General features: G+C 35.9%; 1 pseudogene; it reads right to left on the reverse strand.

Moving 5' to 3' along the window:
• Nucleotides 1–270: 270 nt before the first annotated feature.
• Nucleotides 271–2780, reverse strand: LOC109169030 (annotated as a pseudogene).
• Nucleotides 2781–23395: the final 20615 nt, after the last annotated feature.

Raw genomic sequence — 23395 nt, forward strand, 5'->3', positions numbered from 1 at the left:
TCAATCTCCTTCCCTCGTGTGAGAATGGTTAACCAATTTTGAATTGATTTTTTTTTAAAAAAAAATGCTGTAAAAAGAATTATGGAACATTACCTTTATTAGTGACTTTAGGCTTACAACTTCCCCACCATTTAAAACACTTGGAATCCAAGTGGGCAGAATGCAATGGCGGGTTCGCAGTAAGCAATAGAAGATATAGATACATGTATAGTATAGTATCTACAATATTGTATTGCTACTCGAGAGAAAACGGAATAAAAGCAAGCATCATCCGGAGGGGATGGGTTTCAGGTGGAATACACATACATTGTACTTAGTTCTCTGCTTGTTTAAGCATCCGCAGAATAGTGAGGAAGAGGTTTAGGATATCCAGATAGAGAGTGACGGATGCCCAGATGTATTCGTCATATGTAAACCGCTTAATCAAGTTATCTGTGTCATATACAATGTATCCCGAGAAAATTATAGCACTGACTGCACTCAAGACAGCCGTGGATGCAGATCAAGAGGGAAGAACATCTGTGCAGATTTACACAGGTCATGAATATATAACTAGAAAAACCGGAAGCATAAGACACGGGATGGAATCATGGAATAGGAATATGAATATGATGAATACCTGAATGAAGCCAGTCAGGATGAGAATGAAAAGGCTGGTGAACAGGATTGGTCCCAAAAAGTTGAAGTCTTTACCCTTCTTAGCAGCCCAGAAAGTGTATCCAGTCAAAGCTAAAACCACAGCTGATGTCAAGATCAGAGCCTCGAGCACAATCGCACCTGAAACATCACACATTCAAATGTCAAAGAATGTTTCCAGACCTTGAATGGGCGTCGGGTAGGGGTAGACAATCCAATCAAGCACTCAAACAAATCACTTGAACGGCGAGTAAAAGACTTCCTACCATCTGTGTTAGCACAGCTTACGGCAACAGGGAAACTCAGAGAGGCAGTGAAAAGTCCAAGGAAAATGAAGTTCAGTGGATGCCTTTGTTGATAGACATGCAAAGGCCACAATACTGCATAAATGGTATAAATCAATTATTACATTTATCAAGCACTATAACAAAATTATAGGAAATCAAGTCAAAATCAAAGCCATACTCCAAACCATTAATTATCATAAAACTAAAACTCAAATGTAATTCCATTGATTGAAGTTACCAAATACATAAATCCAGAAGAAAAGATAAGTTTGCAATATCACCAAAACAAATTGTCAAAATAATCACAAAGAAGGAACATTGATAAAAGGGAAAACGGCACTTTTTCCCCTGAGTTATATACGTATAGCATTTTTTCCCCCTAAATTATTGAAGTGGCTGTTTTTCCCCCTGAAATGTTAAATGGACATATTTACCCTTAAACTAAATATTTAATTTATTTTTTTCTCCAACAAATTATGACCATAATTTGGTTCCAACTAAACAAACACTATAGCAACCAAACCGAAATATTCCAATTACAATTTAGAATCGAAATTCGATATTTAGAGTTTATTAAAATCGTGAACCGGAACGGACGGTTCATGTTCCGAACTGAAAAAATAAAATACATTTATTTTTGAATTTAGACTATTTTAAAATAAAAAATAAAATTTTAAAATAAAGACGGTTCAAAACCGCGAATCAGATCCGGAACCGCCGGTTCACGGTTCAAGATTCAATTTTTTATACATAATTTTAATAAATTGACATTTAAATATTGGGTTCTAGATCTAAATTATAACCGTAAACTATTAATTTGATTGCTTTAGTATCCGTTCAATTCAAATCGAACCGTAGTCATCCCTACGTATACGCAATAATTTGTTGGAGTAGTAAAATAAATAAAATGTTTACTTTAAGGGTATAAATGTCAATTTAATAGATCAGGGGGAAAAAGCACCACTTTTAGAATAATTGAAGGGGCTAATGTGCTTACCTAAATAATTGAGGGGGAAAAAGTGCTATAAGTATATAACTTAGGGGTAAAAAGTGTCATTTTCCCTTGATAAAATCAGGTATGTCTGTTCTTGTAGAAAAGAGAAAATGAAATAAAATAATGTATAGACACCGATACTGTACGAATTAGGATTGAAAATCCTGAGAATACAAAATTTTAAGTACAAGCAAATAAGAATACAAAAACAACAAATTCAGTTCCATCATGAAATCCTACACAAACTATTATAAGAAATGCAACGATCCGCGATGAAATGGACAGATATTATACATATCCAAAACAGTTCATCATATAAGATCTAGTGATTCAATTCGGATCCAGTCCAGAGATTTTTATACATACAGAAATGTAGGAATTTGGTGATGAATCATATCATATATACATTGCACATATCCATCCAGAGAAGATAATTGATTTAAGATCTAGGATTGGAAAGAGGGTGCTTACGGAGGAAAGGAAGGAAAACAAGGAAGAGGAGAAGTGCAGAACTTCCCTTGAGAACCTCATTGAGGGGAGCATAGAGAACAGTGACACCGGCGACGAGAGTGGTGAGGAGGATCTGAGCGGAGATAATGCCGTAGACTTTGCGGATGAAGCCCCAGCGCAGCTGATTCTCGCCGTACCCAATTCCCGGGTACAGAGTCCCTTCCTCGATATCGCCTTTCATTCCGCCATCGTAGCTGCTGCTCACACGCTCGAAGCCGTACATCTTCGCTTTCGCTCTCAAGTCTCTCTCTCTCTCTCTAGAGATGTGAACAATTTTGTGCTTTGTTGTATGTAATGGCGGACAAGGAATTTTATCGGTGGAGGAGATAAAGACGTGCTTCGGTGGTTGACTTGACGATGACGACGCTTTAGGAGGGATCAGGGAGGATTCTATGGGGCGTTTTCGTCATTTCGTTTTGGAAGTTTCTGCCTTTTACGGAGTACTATTTAAGCAAACTTATCGGTCAAAATGTCAAAATCAAAGCAAAATTATATGAAAACAAGTATTTTTACCCGGATGCACGGAATGGATTTGTTGTAATATTATAAAATATGATAATACAATTCTAAATTAAAATCATTAATAATAATAATAATAATCTATACTATTAAAAAAATAAAAATCATCATCTTCAATTTTTCTGCTCAAACTTTTCTTAATATTAATTAATTAATTTATTGATAAAATAATTAATAAAGCTTAATTGGTAGAAAATATTATATGGAAAGTAACTAATATCTATTATTTGATAATATTCTTTGAGGAGTTTTGAAATCTTCTCGAAAGGTTAAAGCAACCGAGAGGTAACTTTAACTTCTCGTTCAGAATGCACAGCAGAAAATTTGTTTAACCCTTTTAGAAATTTCTTTGCACGTTGTTTTAGTCTTACCAAATTCTTAAGTTTGGTGGAAAGTTATGCAATGTAAAGCAGTAAATACGTAAGAGAGTGAGAGAGAGAGAGATTTTTATAATGGTTCGGTTATAACCAGCCTACTCCACAACACATAGAGGATTGCACTATCACCAGTACAATAACCACGACCTTCACGCATTGAACACAAAGCCAGTCGTAAACTCCACAACCACGTTTTTCAACTCCTAAACTGAATTTAATCTGCCTCTTTCAACTTAAACGAGTATAGATTACAAGTTTGAATAAAAGGGTTTTCTTCTTCTCCAACTTAGAGAACTTGGCTCATGAATCTGAATCTTTGACGTCTTGAGGCAGCACAAGTCTCTGAAAAACTGGATATGATCTTTGTAACTTTTAGTATCTTTTTCACTTGAACACTGGTCGCAAAACTAGAATGCTTGAAAGCTTCTTAGCAATTGATAAAATAAAATGGCCAGCACCTTCTTTAGTAAAAGAAAATGGTATTTATAGGCACGTTGAAGAATACTTCCATTGGAGGGAAAACTATTTTCAAACGGCTAAGGACCAGCGTGTAGAGACCGGCGGGTAATCTGCAGGGTACGTGAGTGTGTCAGATTTTCTAGTCGTTAAAGACATAAAACACGATGAACATTGCTTTTTATTCTGCACAAAATGTCAAGGAATTAAAGGAAATATCTGCCTTGCGATGTGTTCCTAAGATTCACTTTACCTTGGACACATTCACTAATCTTTTTAAGGTTTCGGGTTGTACAGCTCATAAAATGTCTCTAGTAGTCCTATCGAATGGTTAACTAGGTTAAGGCCTCGAGCCTTAAATCCTCTCGGATACGAATGGTTGACTTTACTACTCATCCCTTATACTCCTCGAAAGGTAGGTCCTTCCTATCCTTTGACCTTTGCAACCTTTTGGTTACGGGTTGACTTTACCATTCATCTTGCAACACTTTGAAAGGTAGACCCTTCCACCACTCGGTCTTTGCAACATTTCAATCGGTCTTTATCTTCTACTCTTCGAATCTCTAGTCATTTAATCTTTAACTCGGGCCACTCGTGAGTTAACCACTCGGGTTACTCTTCGAGTCTAATGTTGAGACTGATCTCTCGAGTTAACATTCGGATGGATAGAACCGTTACTACTCGAGGTACCATTCGGTTAGTTTGAATGTTTAAGCAGAATAAAACCTTAGTCTAGAAGATAAAATAATTGGGGTCTAAAATTCCTATCATGTGGTATCATCAAAATCAAAAGATAAATGTCCCTAACAATTTCACCTTTTTTTTATGATACCAAAACCTATGCCCATATTATGATGTTGTAATTATCCATGAAAAGGATTTTTCATTACAAATAGCCCATAATTGAGTTTAACAATTTGCATTTCTAGGAATTTGAGTAAAAACAATAACTCAACGCAACCCAACACAAAATTATTTTATTCATCATTTCAAAAATTACACTTAGCTTACAATAAATTTGCAATTAAAGCTCAAAATTAAATAAACATTACAAAGTCGCCATTCGTTGTAAAGCCGATAACCTTCTTCTTCATGTTGCTTCTTCGCTTTGGCTTCCGCACTGTCCAACACTTTGTTTATTTGATTCCTTGTGCCTTTGATGTTATCTCTGAATACGGGGTGGTCAAATAAAGCAGTATGCGATCCTGAAACTCATGTAGTGGAATGCTTCAACAATATCACTTCCAGTAACTACTCCTCGTCTCCACCATCTAATCAGTTATGCTAAGTTCATACCATCAACGAACGACACAAAATTATCTCGCAAGAGATAAAAGATGGCGTTGTTGAGAGTTTCATCAGACTCTAAGCTTGTGATCTTCTTGGGGGAATCAAATTTGGCTTTAACTCTACGCTCAGCTTCAACAGCTTTTTCCCTTTGTCGCTTCTTAGCCCTTTCATTCTCCTCATCTCTTCGCATTTGTATGTCTAGGATTGAATTCTGATAAGCTATGTAGTCTATATTTCGCTGCACATCTCATTTGTGCCATTCATGAGTATGAAGAATCATTTTGTGTGTGTTATATTTTGAAGCTAATATATGACACAATAAAGAGTGGGAGTCCAGGGACTAAGGGGTTTGAAGATTGTATCCACTTATTCCCTCACGAAATGTTTTCCAGAAAGTAAGTTAGAAAATGGATTCGACAACTGTACTGGTTAGGGGTTACGTTGTTTCCTCTCAGAATAGTTTTGATAGTATTGCTATTTTATTTGACATTAATGAAAGTATCTTTCCTGATTACTCTTAGGCATGGTTCATGGAATGGTGGAGCTGGGCTTTGAGTTGCACTATCTAAAAAAATGCGTGTATTAGCTCGGTTATTGGCTCAACTCCGTCAATCAACAGATGATAGAGTTGTTCTAGTCATCAAACTACACTCAGTGTGGAATAGTAACTATGGATAATTTTTCTTGTTTTTCCTCATTAGCTAATCGTTGCTAGAACTTGTAGGTTTTTTTTCCTCACTCAATAATTCAGGACCTCAGGTAGCAAGGCAGGAGGTTGTGGCCTCAATTATATTACTGGAAATAGGCTGGTGTTATTTGATCCGGACTAGAATCCAACAAATGACAAACATGTATAGTGTTTTGGCTTGGAAATTATTGTATGAACTATAAATTTTAACTCACATATGAATAATTAGGGAGTTAAGATACAATATAATACGTGTAACATGTTCTGCCACTTCCACAGTTCCCTGGTTACATAAGTAAGATTTGTAAACATCTTGTTAAGCTGTTGTATACCAGCATTCATTGTGATTTATGTGTTAATGAGAAATGGTACCCTCTTAATTGAAGGATGAATGTTTTGAAATATTTCAGAGTTAGATCACAAATTTCGAACGTAAATAGTTGTGGTTCATTGTTGTCATAGTTTATTGATTGCTTTATAATTCTTGTTTTTCATTCAGGCTGAAGAACAAATTCAGTATTTACAGACAAGGTATACTTCAGTGGCTATGTGGTCTAAACCCACTATGAGGCGTAAGACAAAGATAATTTGCACAATTGGTCCTTCTTCCAACACAAAATAAATGATCTGGAAGCTGGTTGAATGTATGTAATGAACTTGTTTTAGGTTGTATGCTCCTTGAATGTATGTGGTGAACTTGTTTTGAGTGCTTTGAGCCTTTAAACATTAAAGTTTGGACTTTTGAATTTTTAAAATTTTTTATTATTTATGTAGAGATACAACAATACTTATTATTAATTGAAACATGAAGTCAAATAGGTCAAATTCAAGCTCGAACTCAAGCTCAAAATCGAGGCGATCTTCGGCTCGAGCTCGAGCACGAGCTCAAAATTGATCCGATCTTTGGCTCGAGCTCGAACAATTGAGCCAAGCGAGCTGCTCGAGCCAACCCAAGCTCGAGGTCGGCTCGGCTCGTTTACACCAATACTCTCTAGTAGGAAAAGTGATCTGCTCTAACGGCTCGGCTGTTGCGACCACTCAGTTGAGTAAATCACTCATCATTTGACTGACTGCCTCTTCAACCTCTCGAGTTGACTCCTCGGCTGATGGTTGTGTTGCTTCCTCGGCTTGTTGATCCCTCGTTTGAGCTTCTAATATGAACCTAGTCCAAGGTTCAAATAAGATGGAGTATTGTCCCAAGATTGTTCTCAATGCAAGGATAGAGATGGATCGCAAATACCATAGACCTCACAAGTATCCCCCGCCCCCGCCCCCGCGATCCCACCCCACTCCCCATACCCGCACCCGCACCCGCGCGGGTAATGAAATTTGTTCCCATACCCGCCCCCGTGGGGATTTTGCGGGTTCGGGGAATACCCGTGGGGATTTTGCATGTAACCTTAGTTTATTCTTATTAATAATATGAAACTTAAATCTAATAAAATTTTTATTACTACAATTTTTAATATTAATGCATCAAAGTCTTCACCAAATAACTACCAACTTGAATATTACATTTGCTTTCAATTTCAACATTAGTGTATAAAATCTTAGCGACTAGCACCAAAAAATAATTAGAAGTTGTAATATTAGTAAGTTAAGACCTTCCCTTACTACCCAAAAATCTAACATATTAAATAAATAACACAATACATACATACATACATACATACATACATACATACATACATACATACATATATATATATATATATATATATATATATATATATATATATATTTGCGGGGGCGGGTGCGGGGCGGGGATACCTCTCCCCGCACCCGCCCCCATACCCGCGCGGGTTTAAAACTTTTCCCCCATACCCGCACCCATTACCCAAATTATGCAGGTATTTTATTACCCATTGGGGCGGGGATGCGGGTAACCCGTTGGGTGAGGGTAGAATTGCCATCCCTACTCACAAGAAACCCTCATTCTCGAATCCTCAAAGATTTAGAAGAATCTCATTGTAGCTTAAAGTACCTCGATGATGCAATATTCAATCAACTTGAGTCGGATCTAGTTTCCTTCGATTCAAGAACGAGTCCACAAACCTAAATCTAAGGTTGAAGAAAGGAAGAATGATTCGAGTCCACGAATCAATTTGCTAGTCGAGTCCACGAGCTGGAAACTAATTGAGTCCACAATTAGCCATAAGGTTTCTTACACAAGTGTAAAGAATAACTTTAAGAATTTTATTGAATGAAAGCCTAATTAAAACTCCTATGGCTGTGCGCTATTTATAGGTATAAGGGCAGAATTGTAATCCTAAATACAATGAAAAAAGAGTCCTAAACTTAATCTGGAAAGCAAGTAAATATACAAACTAGTGTTTTCTCTTTCATGCCAAACAATTTAAATTAATGATGACAAAAAATTAGGGCTGATTTGGGCCTAATTTATTCCCAAAATCAGCACTTAAACAATTATAAAAAGCCTTGAGTTCTTCTTCATCTTTTGCAATTGGGCTTGACTTGGATTTTCATCATATTTGAACATAACCAATGAAGAGTTATCTTAATTGTTTGGACTTGGACCTTTTGATTGGCCCAATTGGTACTCTTGATGGATCTTCATTATGTTGGGCCACATCATCTTCTGAAGTCTCAGCCTTGGTAACAGAAGTTCTGACAACTTCATTAACCATTCGGTCAATATCAATATGATTTCAAAAAGACGTTAGGCGCCCAGGGGGCGCCTAATTTTTAAATTTTTAAATTTTTAATTTTTTTTTTTTTAAATTAAAACCAAAAATTCTAATTCCTAATTACCTAAAAGTCTAAAAAAAATTATAAAATTATAATTGATTAGTTTAATTGTAAATTATATACAACTTTAAAGAATTAGAAGTTAAAACTTAATAGTTTAAAGTTTAAACACATTTTTGCAAAAATCTGAATACATAAAGCATTATTAAAACATTAAAACCACAAAATCACAAGTCACAACTTCACAAAATCACAAGTCACAACTCACAAACTATCAAAGCAAACTTTCAAATCTCAATTTCCAAATCATAGTCCATGACTGCATAGTCCATACTCCATAGTCCATACAAACTCCAAAAGTTCAAAATAAAGAAATCATCATATCAATAATTCAATACAAAAACTCCAAGTCTTCAAATTTCAAAACAAAGTTAATGACAATTAAGTTATTAACAAATAATAATAGTTTCAAAGTGTTCACCGAGACATCAAATTCAACTTTCAAGGTTTTCTTCTCCATCTATCAAACGATTTTCATCATCTTCAAACTCAACAACTATTAGTAATGTAATTAATGTGTATAGTTTATATAGTTATATTTCTAGTGGTTGAGATTTAGTCTAAGTCTTGCAACTCATCAACATCTGTAGTATTTGTATTACTCATACTCTTATGCGTATCAACCTTTACCTATGCTCTTAGATTAACTTGATCAGCTCTCTTGTTCTTCTTTTTGTTCTTTGCCATCATGAGAGCTTCCTTACATTTTAATTGTTCTTCCTTTGAAGTTGTGGGGCATTTGCTAACATTTCCTTGTATGCCAGCGATATGCTCTTTAATCCGATAAACTCCACCAGACATTACTTTCTTGCACAATAAACACCTAACCTTGTCCATTGACTTATTCGGATCATGAATTACCCCATACTCCCAACCTATATCATTGGACTTTCTTTTTGTAGATGGTTGAGAAGATCCAACACTTTGACTTTAAGAAGTATTAGTATTATTATCGCCACTGGCCATACCTAAATCAAAATAACTCAAACACATTACACCTCAAGATCCAAGAACCAATTCAACATTACAAATTTACAACCAATTCATTGCATTATATTTTCCTATCAAGCCTTTTTTAAGTAAAACAAAAATCACAAGTTTCCAACTAAATTTTCCACTTCAAATTTATTTTAAATCACATAAAATTTTTAAGATTACAAACTTACTAAGTAGTCAATTGTGACACCCCGAAATCTAAATTCAATTAAGGGATTAATTGAGTAATTAATCCTATTTCAATTTGTAATTTAATTCCTTAAATTCCTGAAATTTAATAGTTGGGGACTAGTAATTGACTAGTCAACCCCAAAGTCAAAGTTGTACATTGAGCTTTGTAAGGAGTTCCCTTGTTCCTTACACTTCCTTATGATAGTAAGGGTATTCTTGACCTTTCACTTGTTGTTGGTATTGTAACCTAACCTAGTATACCACTTTCATTCTCTCCTTACACTTTTCTAAAAATCTAGCTCCACATTCTCTCTAAAAGGTGAGTAGCTTTTCTTCCAAGCCAAGTTGGAACCTTGCCAAAACTTCAAGAGTTGCTTCCAAGATTCAACCTTTCTTATATTTGGGCATCTAGGAGGGTAAGATCTAAGTTCATCTTGTGTTTTTGGTTTTATCTAAGGTGTCTTTTCTTAAAGATAGGATCTTTATGATCTTTTGGTATGTTCTTGAAGTGGGTTTGGAAGGTGAGCCTTGTGAGGAGCTTGTTGAGGTGTAAAGTGAAGTCTTTAGTCTACAAGAGGTAACCCATGCTCTACAAAACCTATTTTGCTTACCTATATGTGATTTCTTGGATTCTACATGTGTTTTGCTATGAAATGTGAGTGTTGATGCATGATCTTGTGAAAATGCATATCTAGAGCTTGTGTTTAGGGTTCATTTGTGCCATTGCTTGGCATTTCCTTCGATTCAAGTCATTTTGTTGTATTTGGTGAGATTTGGCATGTTTTGGACTTGAACTTGAGTTTGGAGATGAAAATCCACGAAGTGTTGTATTGTGGTACAGGATTGTACCCGTGGGCGGAACAGTGGGTAGGAGGCCCACCCGCCGCCCACCCGCGGGGTACACTTGGTGAAGGAGCCTGTACCCGTGGGCAGGATCACGGGTAGGGGCTTACCCGTGGGCCCACCCACAGGTACACTATGTTGGATGTTGGGGGATTTGTTCCCCGTGATTCTTGTGACTCGGTATTTGATCTTTTGACTTCCCGATGTTCTTTTGTGGAACTATATGAGTGTCTTCTTGATGTTTCGTATGTCTAGAACTATATTGTAGGATTCCATGTAGGTTTTGGTGTCGTGGATCGTGCTAAGTGTTCAACATTGTGTTTCGTTGAACCGTGATGAGTCTTGTGTGTTCTTCGGAACTACGTTTGGTTTACCCATTTGATAAGCATGCTAGTTTGGTATTTAAATGCTAGCGTGTGTGTTGTTTGTACCTTCCTATTGGTTTATGATAACTTGTGTTATTCATCATTGCTGTTGTTGGACTGTGATCCATTCCTTTATTGAGTATGGTTTCATATCTTCGTTGTGATCCGTTGATTGATTCCTGTTGAGGTGTGATGTGTGTGTGGCTTTACCTGGATTGCACAATTAGTGGTATGGGACACTAGTCACCAAGGTATTGCAACGGTCCTCGTGGTGGCCGTGACGTGATTATGGAGTTGTGACCTTTGTGTAAGGTTCACGTATTTCTTGGGTGGCATGTGTTGCCATGTGTGTGATCGGTACCCTCGTGTACTATGAAATGGTGGTTCTGTTGGAAATCTGTTGGAGAGGGGACGACGGTCATCGGAGGGAAAAGGTTGGACTTGGTATACAGGGGTCCTGGAGGTAAAGGTTGGAACTAGATATAAGGTTGGGGGTAGCCATAAGGTTGGAACCGGGCATAAGGAAGGCATATCAACTCGTGATGAGTGATGTCACGAGGGCTTGTGTAGCCGTTGTTGTGAGTTCTCTTCTTGTGACGTGTGTAGTCACAAGGGCATGTGTTGCCATCGGTCTTGTTTTTATCCTTTGTGTTGTGGTTATCCTTTGTGGTTTTGGGATGTGTTCCCGTATCCTTGTTGAGAGAGTGTTGAGTCTTGTGTTGACTATTGCTCTTGATTTATACTTATATACTTATGTATTCCGTTTCGAAAATGGTTTTACAATTTATATCTTACTTATGTATATTATTTCACATGTATTGGTGGGTTACCAGCATTATTCGCTGACCGGGTGTCATCCCATGTTTTATTGTGTTCTTTCAGGTGATGTCTAGGCGAGTGCACAGTCTAGCTTGCTTGCTAGTGTAGCTTTTCCCGCTTGTTTTTAGCCTGTGTGCCGATTTAGTTGTAGACTTTTGAGACTATGGATTAGTTGTAAACAATGCAGATATTGCCGTAGCGTTCATCCTTTTTGGTGAACATGGCATAACACCCTGTGATTTGGATTTATGTTTATCTAGTTATCCTTCAGTCTTCCGCTATGTTTGTTGTTTAGCTCAGTTATATGCATGTTTAAGGCTTTTAAATAACTTGTTTTTAGGGGGTGTTACATCAGTACTAATTCTAATTTACTTAGCTTAAATGCTTAATAGTTAATACAAATTCACAAATTCATAATAATTCAATTACGATACACAAATTGTCAAATTCACAATACATTCCACAACCACAACTCACAATCAACAAGTCCACAAATCCAATTCAATAAAAGATTATAAAGGAAAAAAAAATTAAACAAAATAACCAAAAGATGCAAAACCCTGAACTGAAAAATGAAATTGAATAACAAATAAAATAAAAAAGTAAAAAACATACCTGCGGCTGAGGGCTGACGGACCGGCGATACTAGTGGCGTCGTCTGGCGGGCGTGGACGTGGGCGTGGCGGAGGCTGGAGTTCGAAGACTGAAGCAGTCACGGTAACTGGTCTACGCAACCTGCTTCCCCTTCTGAAATCGCGAATAATCACAATTTTCTTTAATGGGGTTATTCGCCAAAACGATGTCGTTTTGGCGAATAACCCGTAAAAAAATGTTTTGCACCGGTTTGGCTGGTTAGGCGGGCTAGGCGTTGCCTAGATTGCCTAGCCGATTTGGAAGAGGCGGATTCCGGCATTCCTTGACGCGACCGGGTGCCGCCTAGCGCCTAGACGTGATTTTTGCAACACTAATTTAGAAAGGGATTTAAGGAACTCTTTCCAAATACAAACTAGTTTTTCTCTTTCATGCCAAACAATTTAAATTAATGATGAAAAAAATAATAGGACTGATTTGAGCCTAATTGAATCCCCAAAATTAGCACTTAAACAATTATAAAAAGCCGTGAGTTCTTCTTCATCTTTTGCAATTGGGCTTGACTTGGATTTCCACCATCTTTGAACATAACCAATGAAGAGTTGTCTTAATTATTTGGACTTAGACCTTGTGATTGGCCCAATTGGTACTCTTGATGGATCTTCATTATGTTGGGCCACATCATCTTTTGAAGTCTCAGCCTCGGCAACCAAAGTTCTGACAACTTCATCAACCATTCGGTGATTATCAATATGAGTTGTCTCATTTCCTACCACTTAATTTCCTACCACTTCGGTTGTTTAACACCCCTAATTTTTAAAACATTTAAAGCCTATGAAATAAAGGCAAATCTATCATTATTCATCCAAACAAAGCGGAACTAACAACATTAGTATCGGGGTGCTATGCCACATCTAGGTTTGAGAACCAAGATGCACAGGCTAAGCTAACTAAACAAGCATAAACTATAATTAATACCCATAATACAATCCAAGGCTCATAGGCCATCTCACTAATACTCAACTATCTAAGCTAGGTCCTCGTGTCCATCTAGCGCACTCTGAAGCTACTGATTTGTACCTGAAAAACATACGGTGTAACAACCGTCAGCGAATAATGCTGGTAACCCACTCCCATGCGTTAAGTACAATATAGGTAGATATAAGAAAATCATTTTGAAACCGGAATGCATATATAACCTAAGACTCTAGCTTTTAAACCAGGATCAATACTCAAGGCACAACAATAGACTTGACACTATAAAATGATCATAAAGACTAGCATGCATCCTAAGAACACAAGGCAAGACATAATAGACAAGCAAGCTCATAAATGGCAAATAGAGGCAACAATGGGATTCAAAGACAATCAATTAACAAGTAATCATCAAAGCACACCATCCATCTTCTAACCTTATACCAAGTTCCAACCTTTTCACTCCACTCCATCCTTATTTCAGTTCCAACCTGTACCTCCAGGCCACCCTTATACCTCCTCCTTATTCCTCCGGAGCAACTACATGCCCTACTCTGTAACCACCAACAAGTCCACCAACATGGTAGCAACGAAGTGTCATTTGCATGGTCCGTACCTCTAGTACCAATACCAAGGGGTTAGCGCTTATAGCTCTAACATGACACCGCGGCGCTTATACCTTGACCTTGGTCTTTAGCCAGCTAGTCTAAAGGGTAGTTCGTGCCTTTAGCACGATAACCGAGCACTCGTAGTGCTTTTCGCCAAAAATTCATTTCCACCAATCACAATCTCATCATCATCAGTCACACCGATCATTGCACAATGACCATGATACACATCATCATTCAATCAATCAATCATGTAATCAACAATAACAATCAAGGCATATTAACAAATGACACACTACATGTAGATTCCTAGAACGATACTCAAAACATCATGCGAGACTCATAAACATCAAACGGGGTACAACGGGACACGGGAAACAACAAACGGGGGAAAACGTCACGGTCCACCACCATTTTCCAGCGGGTGGGCGGCGGGTGGAGGACCACCCGCCGGCGGCGGCTTACAATTCCAGTGGCTGCCCGCTGGAAAGATAGCAACGGGGCAGTGGGTAGGTGGTGGGGATTCGTCCCCCATTGGTACGAGGGTAGAAACTCCGGTTCGGGGTTCGTTCGTGGAACCCTAAAGCATGTCCAAACACATTCTGACACGCAACAACAATATCATGGATTCAATTAACAGAGATTAAACCAAGAATCATTCCAAATACGTTCTAACACGATTCCTAAACATGCCAAGACTCAACATCAATCACATAACGATTCAAGAGCATCTGGAACCTCAAGAACATCAATATATCTATATGCAAGGTCCTAAAGACAAGTCCTAGGCTAGACTCAACACCCGATCATACATAAACCCACCCAAATATATCAAGAACATCATAACAACGAGATTCACGATATAAACCCTAGGCAAGGCTCTATCAAGACTCAATCACAGAATCGCACATACAATTATCAAAGGAGCCAATAAATAATATATAGCAAGGAAAATAGGTTTTGTAAGACATGGGTTACCTGGTAGTTTTAATTAAAACTCCTTACAACTTCCTAAGTTCTTTCCTCAATCGATCCTCCCTAAGCTTGGTGATGGGGAATTCCTTGGCCTGGAGGGGATTTCGTGTGGGGAGAGGGAGATATGGGTGATAGGGTTCTAATGCCTTCTAATCCCCTCCTTATATAGGTTAGGATCCCTAATATGAATCTAACTGGGTAAGAAGTTTAGCATTCCTAATTAGAATCTGATTAATAATGGACCATCTTTCTTTATTTCTAACAGATATATAGGTCTAAGATTCCTAATTTGAATCTGAATAGTAAAAGGTCTACTTTCTTTATTCCTAACAGGATTTAAAGGCTTAATTAGAGATAAGGGTCCATGGTCCATTGTGGACAACATTAATTAATCAAGGGAATTCTAACTAACTTAAATTCTTTTTAACTATTTGTTAAGGGAACTAATTCCATAATTAATCTTGATTTGAAGGCCGTAACACGGGGTGTTACAGGATGTACTTCCCGGTTGATCTAGAAGTCTTGTACTTGGGGCAGCCATGGGGATAGGATCAACAAACATAGTCTCAAAGCGTGAGAATGCTTGAGCCATTCTCATCTCCTTCCTAAGGCTTTATCAAGGGGAATAGAAGGGGTCTCCGCCTCATATTCCACTACTTTTTCCTTGCCTGTGACAACCCAAAAATTTATTTTATAAATCCGATTTTAAGAAAATCCAAATAGCCAATTTTCACTCCATATAAATTTTTACAAAGAAAGCGGTGTTGAATAAAATATTTTGAGCCATTTTAAATTTAATTCGACACCAAGAATGGATTTAATTCCAATATCCTAATTTTTCGGGTACATTGCGTGCCACGTTTTGAACTGAGAAATCTATCTGAGTGAAACAAGGAGAATTCTGAGAAGCTTAAACCAAGTGATCATCTAGAAAACATTTTGGGAAAAATTCCATTTTCAACCCAAAAGTATTTTGAAATAGCAATTCTAGCCCTTGGTTCATGGAGTATGGTGGACCACTAGACATCCAAAGCCTTTCCTGATTCATCTTTTAGCCAAAGAAATTACACTTTTGCCATCAACCAATCATATGGAATCAACCTAGGGTTTTGTGCTCCTATAAATTGGACACTTAGCAGCTTTGCCTCCTTGTTTCCACCCTTGAGCTCCCCCTGCAAGAACACCAAGAAAGACAGTAAGTTTTCATCATATTCTCTTTCAATCCTAGCCTTCCATTTCATCTTTGCTTCCATCCTTCTCTGAGTTAATAGGTTAAGGTTGGTTGTGTGGTTTGTTTGAGATGTTTAGGAGGTGAAGGAGGTTGTAGCTAGCTAAGGAGGGAGGTGGAAACCAAGCTAGAAGAAGAAAAAAGCTCCAAAGGTATAACCCATGGACTCCCAATCTTTTTACAAGACTCTGTGAAGTCTTTAGTGAGTAGAAATGAGTAGACATGTTAAATATATGTTGCGTTTGAGCTATTAGATGATCTAATACTTATCTATAATGTGTTGTTGATGTTTTGGATGAGTTAGTTTTGTCTGAGAAGTGTTTACAGGTGAGAATGATGCATCTGGTGCACAAGCAGTGTACACCAGAAAGCCAACCGGTCCCAGCCAACGGCTCAACAAGGGGACCGTTGGCTAAGTCCATTGGCCACCGGGCTTAGGGAACGACCCTAGGAGAGGGCCGTTGCCTAGGTCCGGTCAGTGAACGGCCTGAGAGGCGGGCCTAGTTGAGCCCCGCCCCTAGATCCGTTTGTTGTTCTCTATGCAGTGGCCGGGCCCTTGTGGCTCAACTACGTGTCGTTTCGGACGGGGTGTCAAGGGCCCTTATGGCTAAGTACCTCGGGTCCATCTTGACGCACGTTTCGACTTTGATTTCGTTGAGTTTAGAAAAAAATTGAGCATTTTATGCTAAGATTTGTAAATCTAATTGTTGTAGAGATTGTTTGAGTAATTAACTGGGAATGTGCTTAAGTTTATGAGACTTGAGTATTTTATTTGCTAAGCATGCCATTGTTTGATTGTTAAATAGAGAAGCATGAGCTTAATTAGTTGAGTTTAGCTATCAAAGCGTGCCTAAATGGTATACTATGAGTTGAAGAAGTTCACTGCCAAGTGGCTATTATCAAGCATGCCTATCTTGAGAGTATTTTTGAGTTCCAAGAACATGTTAAATACTTGCTAAGTGTTTATTGAGAAGAATTGTTAAGTTTTGAGTAGCAAGCATGATATATGAAGTTGTTGAGTTTCACAGTGAATAGAAGTTAGAAGTACTATTTCACAGTAAATGTATTTCTTGAGCATTCCATGTTTTAAAGGTGCATAAGTGGCCATTGTGAGCCTAAGTATTATTTTCTAAAATCTCATTCTCATGTAGAAAGCCATTATCTTGTCATTTTGAGATTGAGTTAAGGAGTAGGTGCATATTCGCATAAGAAAAGTATTGCATGATTTGAGTTGCATGAGTGATATATATATATATATATATATATATATATATATATATATATATATATATATATATATATATATATATATATATATATATATATATATATATATATATATATATATATATATATATATATATCGTGAGGAAACCAGTATTTTTGGAGGACCCGTTTGGACTATATCCTTTCGGAGTAAAAGAGAAAGCAACGGACATTGCGATCCGATATCATGTAACGCGGCGTATTCCCAAGTTACGAAGTTAGAAACTGCTCGCTAGGCTTGGAATCCTGGTCAGGGGGTGTGCACATTGATAGTTCGATACCTGATTCCACAAAGTATGAGTATTGGAACCACGAGATTAGTTTTGTGGGATAGATGAGAGATTGGCCGGCTATACGCCGTACCCAATGGGTTATTTCACACTATGGTGAAGCCCGGCATCGCCCACGCGTAAAGAGAAAGAAAGCGAGTCAAGAGACTCAAGAGAAAGAAATTGAGTCATAGTGACTCAAGAGAAAGAAAGTGAGTCATTGAGACTCAAAGAGAAGAAAAGCAAAGAAAGTCATTTATGACAACAAGAAACCTCCACATAAAAGACATCTTTGAAAGAGTGTGATAGTATATACTTATATATCTTGCACTAGATTGCATGAGTAGTAGCATGAGATTGCTTATTTATATATCTTGCACTAGATTGCATGAGTAATAACATGAGATCGCTTATTTATATATCTTGCACTATATTGCATGAGTAGTAGCATGAGATTGCTTATTTATATATCTTGCACTAGATTGCATGAGTATTAGCATGAGATCGCTTATTTATATATCTTGCACTAGATTGCATGAGTAGTAGCACGAGATTGCTTATCTATATATCTTGCATTAGATTGCATGAGTAGAAGTATGAGATTTCTTATTTATATATCTTGCACAAGATTGCATGAGTAGAAGCATGAGATTGCTTATCTATATATCTTGCACTAGATTGCGTGAGTAGTAGCGCGAGATTGCTTATTTATACATACTAGTATTTGCCCCGTGCGATGCACGGGAAATATGTTGTAAAAATGGGTGTTTATTTCAAGATAAGCCAGAAGAATTAAGTGGGAACAATATATCTGTCCCCGTGTGATGTACGTCAATTAGAAAATCCAACTATATACAATCAATTAGAAAATAAAATTATATACAATAAATAAAGGATTCTTTATTTTCTCATGAGAAAATATAAATGATATCATGAGAAAATATAAATGATATTTCAAATTTCAACGTGGAATTTCAAAATCAGAAAAGTATGAATACTCATACTCTTTTGCAACCATTTAATGAAATTGGATGTTGTTTAAGAAATTAAAGTTTATTATATATAAAAACATCAATGATTATTATGTGGTATTTAAATGATCGGCAATATTGTTAGGGTTACAATTAAAAAGAGTAAAGGTCAAATAATAGCAAATAAAAATAAAAATATTTTTATAACATTGCACATAACTAAAAAGAATATAGCCATGTTTGGTAAAATGGTTGTTAGCTGTTAGCTAATTGTGTTAATTAGAGGGTATAAATAGTTGATAACATTAGCTGATTGTAGAAAAGTGTTTGGTAAATTAGCTGTTAGCTGATAGCTGTTTTGTATAATTTCTTTTCTCAAAAAGCTACTTGAAAAAGTTGCTTGGAGTAGCTTTTTGAATTTTAGTCTTTTGAAGTTGCAAAAATCTATTTAACCAAACATTTATATTGATATTTTAACTAAATCAAACTATTAATAGTGGTCAAATAAGCCAAAATTGACCTATAGGCCAATTTTTTACCAAACAGGGTCTATAATTAAAATGTTAAGATGATTCTATGATAAATCTAAGAAATTTAGATACTTACCATTCTGAATAAAGCCTATTGAAGTTGAAGTTGTAATATATAACATAAATAATATTTATCTATATAATATATAATATAGAAAATGAAATAGGAGGATTTTACTTTTAATTATATATATAGATATATAGAATATATAGATTAGTCAATATTCATAATATAGACATATTATTTTATATTCAATTGACTCATAATTTAAATTATGGAAAGAATATACGTTGATATTTTGTAATTACGTCCATATTGCAGTATGGAAAGAATCAACGGACACGGTAATACATAATTGAAATTATTGACTCATAATTAAAATTATGGAAAGAATATATATTGATATGTTGTAATTACGTCCATATTGCAACACGAAATATTATGAATTATATATAGAGTAATTATATATACACGGATATTTGTTGTAATATATTAAGAATATTTGGATCGATATATAATTATTTAAATTAGAACATCAAATATTATATAATGCAATTGAAAATGTAGTTTGGATCATTTGTGTTTTGATGTTATCATTGCTTGAATTTGAGTAAATAATTGCTCAAATTAATAGCTAATGTGTAGATGTACGCATGCGGTGCATGAACTTTGGAGATTTTATTTATCATTGTTTAGTATTTTTTTTTTATAAATTAGGCAAATTTGTTCGTTCTCTAGCAACTTAGTTATAGCCTATAGGAATGGATTGCTATTTTAATTCATTTGTATGGAAGATATATTTTTTTGTCTAGATATATAGCAATTTTGTCATTTAAAAAAATATAATAACAACGGTTGTATTTACACATTATTGAAACCTCTTTGTAGACGACATTGGTAGTAGCAACACAATTTTTTTTTTTTTTGCATATATAAAAATAAAATAAAATTACAATAATAATAATAAGATTATTAATAATATATATATGGTTTACTTTTTATAAATTTATATCATATAAAATGTTGTTATCATGAAGATATTACAATTTTATAAAATTACTAATCATACAAATAATGAAATAATGGAACATTAAAAGTTAATTTTTTGTCAAACCGCGCCATTAACATCACTACTCTACCAAGCAAATGCCAACTTCATATATGCAAAAAAAAAATATATATATATGAAAAAAATATTCAACAAACATCCTATAGAGAATAAATTACATCCAATAGGAAGATGGAAGCAAGGAATATAGAATAAAAACAAAATAGAAGTACAAATAAAATACAATCTTCAGTACATATATGAACCCATATTTCATATTCTAATCACCAATTCACCATAATAGCATGGAAGTTAGCAAGAGTAAAGAGGCAATCTTCAGTACATATATGAACCCATATTTCATATTCTAATCACCAATTCACCATAATAGCATGGAAGTTAGCAAGAGTAAAGAGGCTACTTAATTTGCAATTGCAAAGCAATAGTTGGATTTATCCATGTGTTTACAAAAGGCATTAAAAGCGACTGAGAATTTAACATTGAGAGAGTATCAAAAGTCCTTGATTTACAAAGGATGGATGCCTCTAAATGTTTTTTTTTAAAGAAAAAAAAAAAAAAAAATATATATATATATATATATATATATATATATATATATATATATATATATATATATATATATATATATATATATATATATATATATATTAAACCTACTACATGCGAGAGTTATTCCTCTCTAAAAGAGTAAAACCAAACTTTACAATAGTTGGGTGCAATGAAATACAACCAGAAATGCAAAAGTAAAACATACAGAAAAAGATTAGATTATGATGATCACAACTCTAACCCTCAACTCCTCTGTATTCTTCTGAGTTAGTTATCATAAATGGTTGTTGTTGCTCACTCCAATGAAAAGCTTGCGACCATTTTCAACACAATCTTAAACCATGTAGTGCTGATCTGCTAGATACTTCCAACCCTGTACAGATTCACCACTAACTCAACATGATCTTTAAGAGTGTGCATCTCCCAGAGCCTAATTTGACATTTGACATTAAGATAAAAGCAATATAAGATGAGAGTTTGAGAATGCATTCTGCAGAGTTTATATAGAATAACATTACCTGGCCATCTCATATATCCTTTTTTCTTGCTCTGCGACCGGGAACGATGACGGTGATCCGCCATTCTCGAAAAAACCTTAGAGAGAATATGATTCTTGAATCTCTGAGTAGTTCATTGGGAAAGGCAATCCCAAGTTTGGTTGCATCGATCATTTTATAGGCGGTAGGAAGGGATATCTTTTATTTACAGTCAATTAGTAATTTTCATTTCTTTTTCCAATAAAACTAATATTTCCTAATTTTTGAAAATAAAGATGAAAATAGTTTTCATTTTCATAATAAAACTACTCGGTTTTCATTTTACTCATAAAATTACTAATACTAATTGACTCCAATTTTCCTTTTATTTTCATTCCACATTTTCCATTTTCTTTTTCCAATTTCTTTTTCATTCGTAACAAAATTATTTCCATATTTAATTATATTATTTACTTACCAAAGAATATTTCCTTATAAATTACATTATTCTCTTACTAATTATGTTTTATTACTTCTTTTATCAATACTCAATTAACAGATTTTAATTATTTTCTATTAAATATTTACTTACCAAATAAGATTTATTAATTACTTGACCAATAAATATTTAATTAATTGAGTAGAAAAGTTTGGGCGGGAAAATGATGTAGGAGGATTTTACTTTTTATATATATAGATAGATTGCACTAGATTTCATGAGTAGAAGCATGAGATTACTTATTGTATATCTTGTACTAGATTGCCTGAGTAGTAGCCGAGATTGTATGATTAGTAGTATGAGATGGTTCATGAGTTATGACTCGCACGAGATTGCATGATTAGTAGGTAATAACATGAGTTGCTTATTTGAGTTATATGAGAAAGCATGTGAATAATGATTTATTTGAGAAGCGTGGTTTATCTATAAGATGAGAATGTGATGAGTTGTTCATGTTTAAGTATGTCTACTTGAGTATTAAGTTGCAAGCATCTAGAAGTTTTGCCAAAGTATGTTTAAGTGTTTGAGCTTGTTCGAGCTAAGAATGTGGAACCTTGTTTTCCCAAAGTATATGCTGTAACTATTTTACAGGGTTGAGTGACGTTATACTTAGCTTCGTGCTAACGGGTTTGCTTGTTATTTGTTGCTTGTTAACCCCTTTTAGGTGGACCAAGCTCGTAGGTACGAGAGAGAGTTCCGAGTTAACCTAGGTAGTTAGATGACTTGTAGTCCAAACTCATGTTTTGGTTGTAGTATCCTATATTTTGATGGTGCTAGACACCGGGGTTTTATTCCTCTAGATTCTCGGATGTTAGTTTGACTTGTTATTGTTTAATTTTACCGTAGCCTGTGTAATCAATGTGGAGAGTGGTTGTGGCGGTGATACTCCCTTAAGTTTATTGGTCCCAAAAGAGGTAAGGTGAAAGTCTAGAGAGAGGGGGGGGGGGGGGGGGGGTGAATAGACTTTCAAACTTTTTCGCACAACACAACAATTGCTAAGCCAGAGATAAACCAAAACTCTTAACTAGATTGTTAGAGTATGGTGCACAGCGGAATTAAATAAAGATAAAGTGTGTGTGAGATTGTGTGAGTATATATCTCGTGTAGAGCAAGTAAAGAGCAGTAAGTAAAGAAAGCAGTAAAGAACACAAGACAATTATAGTGGTTCGGAGGTGGTGTAATCCTCCTACTCCACTTGCTCTTCTCTCCAAGAGCAATTCACTATATCCACCACTTCTTGGTTCCAAGATACAATGAATTTCCGTGATCTAGTGCTTTGATCACCAAGCCCGCACTAATCACGCCCAGTGACACCACACTGCTGCTTCGGGTTTCACGTCGCCGCGCTACTATCCCAGGATTTCACGACTCCGCGTTACTTTCCCCCCGTCTTCCACACTCCGGTAGAAACGTATCCCGTGATCTAGTGATTTGATCACAAAGCCCGCACTAATCACGCCCAGTGCCTCCGACACTGCTGCTTTGGATCTCACAGCTCCGTGTGACAATCCAGGATTTCACAGCTTCGTGCTACTTTCCTCCCTTTTCTTGCTTTGCTCCAAAACAAGTGTTGTCTTGCTTCCAACTTCTGAGACTCTGTAGTTGATCTTCAATGATGCGCGGGTCTCTTTGATGAAGATTAACACTCTTGAATGATTTATCTTGAAC

This window comes from Ipomoea nil, unplaced genomic scaffold (assembly GCF_001879475.1).
Source record: "Ipomoea nil cultivar Tokyo-kokei standard unplaced genomic scaffold, Asagao_1.1 scaffold3245, whole genome shotgun sequence".
Taxonomy (NCBI): Eukaryota; Viridiplantae; Streptophyta; class Magnoliopsida; order Solanales; family Convolvulaceae; genus Ipomoea; species Ipomoea nil.